The following is a 2,929-nucleotide window of genomic DNA, read 5'->3' on the forward strand; positions in this document are numbered from 1 at the left end:
GAGCCTACAGGGTGTAGGGGCTGAGTGGGTGGGGCCCAGATCTGCCACAGCTCACCGAGTGCTGGGGACACCCAACACTGCCCATCGCCTCCTCCCCACGTGGGCCCTCCTCGCCACAGAAGGTTACTAGGAGCAGGACCCAGATCCCAGATTTCCGTCACCAAACTCAAAGGGGTTTCCTTGTCCCAGATCGAGGAGCTGCAGAACAGGCTGTTGGATGTGGCTGAGTTCGTGAATCTGCCACAGGTGGGTGCCTTGGTGCTGCTGCCAGGCGCTGAGACCTCTGACTCCACCCATGCAGAAAGTGTGTACAAGAGGGGCATGTGATGCCAGAGGGGGTGCTGGCACTGTCACAGGGCTGGGCTCAGGAAGGGCCTGACAGAGGAGTGGCCTTGGACACGGCTCAGGGATGTGTAAGAGGTTTCCAGGTGGACAAGGGGACGGGACAGGAAGCCAGGCCCGAGGTACTGCATTCACAAAGGCTGCACCTGGAAGAGTGGAGGGAACTCAAGGCTTGAGCTTGAGGGAGGGGTGGAGGGGCAGGGGGCCAGGGCCGGGAGCTCCTGAGTGCTCTCCTCCCTGACCTGGGGCCCTGTGGTCTGGCTCCTCTGCTCTTCCCACCCTGCATTTCTGGCCCCTTCTCCCTCCACCCAGATCTTCTACAGCCCCAGTTTCCACCTCTATTCTGTTGATGTCCCAGTTGTAGCCCCAGTGACCACCTGCCCCGAGCACAGCTGCCTCCCGATGCACACCCACCACGTCCAAGGAGAAACCCTCTCCCTCTCCCAGTGCAGCCTCTTTTCGTCCACTGAGGGCCATGCCGTCTACCAGGACCAAAGCTGGACCGGGCTCCACACCTCCCTGCCCCCCTCCTCTCTATTCCGTCTCCTGTCGGGTTTCCCTGCTGCCCCCGCTGTGCCTGTGGTCTGCTTGTGGGCCCCCAGGTGCGCTCCCTGCAGCAGCCAGGCTGAGCCTTCACAGGTGACACCATCAGAGCCTGCCAGCCCTTGCTTTCCACCCTGGGACGGTTCCTTCTCCAAGATGGTGGCCACCAAGTCCCTGCCGATCCTGACCACTGCCACACCCCTGCCCTCTGCCCAGCCCTCCCCTCCCCTTCCCTGGTGTGCATCCCCCCAAATGTGCAGAGCTGTCACACACAGCACACGAGTGGCAGGCCACCCGTCTCCACAGCCACCCTGCCTTTGTCCCAGGCAGAGCTCACCACCTGCTCCCCTTGTCCCCGGCCATGTGTGCAATGAGGGCTCCACTCTCCACTAGCCTGGGTGGGCGCCCAGCCCAATTTGGCTCTGGATCTTCAGTACCTAGAAGCAGGAAGCTCTTGGAAAATTCTGGGTAAGCGAATTTGAGTGAATATGAAAAATATCTTGCCTCAGAGAGGCGGACAGGGGCTCAGAAATGGCCAGAATCCCAGCCAGCCTCCCACCTCTGCCTCAACTTGCCTCACTGGATGTGTTTTCCTGGGGCACAGGGTTGATGACTGGATGGGCCAGGACCCCCTCCCTCCCTCACATACCTGGCTGCCAGCTTCTGGCCTCTCTCACTGAGGAAGCCAAGCAGGGGCCCACCCTGACCCTTGCCTTCCAGGGAGAGAACGTGTTCTTCTTGGTGACCAACTCCCTTGTGACACCAGAACAAGTTCACGGCGGATGCCCAGAGGTAAGGCTGCCTGCGAGCCTCCCAGTGGGTCCCTGTTCCTCCACCAGCCCTGGGTCACCAGGAATGTCCCCCCTTCTCCTTCCCGGGTGACTGAGGGCTCAGTATGGGCTACTTATCCCAGACACTCTGCTTTTCATGAATCATTTCATTCGCTCCCACAAACACCCTGCCTGGCAGGAATTACTGCAGTCCCTATGTAAGATGAGAGGACTGAGGCCCAGCCAAGTTGAGTCACTGACCCAAGGCCTCCCAGCCCCACCTGGGGACTCTGCACCACTGAGCAGTATGCCTCCAGATCCTTCCACTGTTGTTCTCTGTGAAGTGTCCAGGACCCTCCCCATCCTGTCCTCTGGACACACTTCAGGTTGTCAGTGTAACTCCCAGAACTGGGCACAATGCTTAAGTGGGCTCTAATAGCAAGAGCCAAGCTGGAATATCACCTCGCTTTCTCTATGCCTGGGGAAGCTTCCATTTTTGTGGGCAAACACAGTACACTGCTTCTTATGCTGAGCACAGGGTCACTTATGATCTCTGGTATTTTTCACTATAGCTGGGGTAAAGACAGAGTACCCACCCTCTTCTTGCCCCTTCATGCAGAAATGCAGACTCTCCCCCAAATCTCAACTTTTCCTCTTGCCTGGGGGCTTCCCAGGGATCCAGCGTCTGTCCCAGAGCACACTCGCTCTCCTCACCAGCTGTGAATTTGTTTCCAATTTTTATTAGTGTGATAAAATGCACATAACATAAAATTTACCATCTTAACCATTTTCACGTGCACAGTTCCCCAGCTGTGGATTTTGTCTGAACAGTTGGCACCTGGGACGTAGCCCTGGGAGCCGCCCTCCATGGTGATGTCTTTCTTTAATTGAGTCCAACGTGGAATCGCTTGCTGGGCTGGAGGGTACTGTGTGACCCCTGTCCACTGAGTCCTGGTCGTTGGTCCCCCCCCACTTGCTGGAGGGGCCACATGTCCCTGGTTGGCCCTGTCCACAGACGCGGTGAGGCACGTGCACAGAGAATGTGCTGACGTTCGGAAACACACACGATGTCCCTCCCTTTCTGAATGCACAGAGACGTCTAGTTAATGTTCGGTTTGTAGACTGTCCTGAAGTTGTGCTGGGGCCACAGTTCTGTGTTTTCTGGAATCCACGAGGTCCCTCTTTGCCCACGGCCAGGTTTCTGGCCCTTTCCTCAAAGCTGCCAGGGCTGGGTAATTCATCAGACCTGACACCCCGGCTTCCTGAGAATAGCA

The sequence above is a fragment of the Diceros bicornis genome, chromosome 35 (genome assembly GCF_020826845.1).
Source record: "Diceros bicornis minor isolate mBicDic1 chromosome 35, mDicBic1.mat.cur, whole genome shotgun sequence".
Lineage (NCBI taxonomy): Eukaryota > Metazoa > Chordata > Mammalia > Perissodactyla > Rhinocerotidae > Diceros > Diceros bicornis.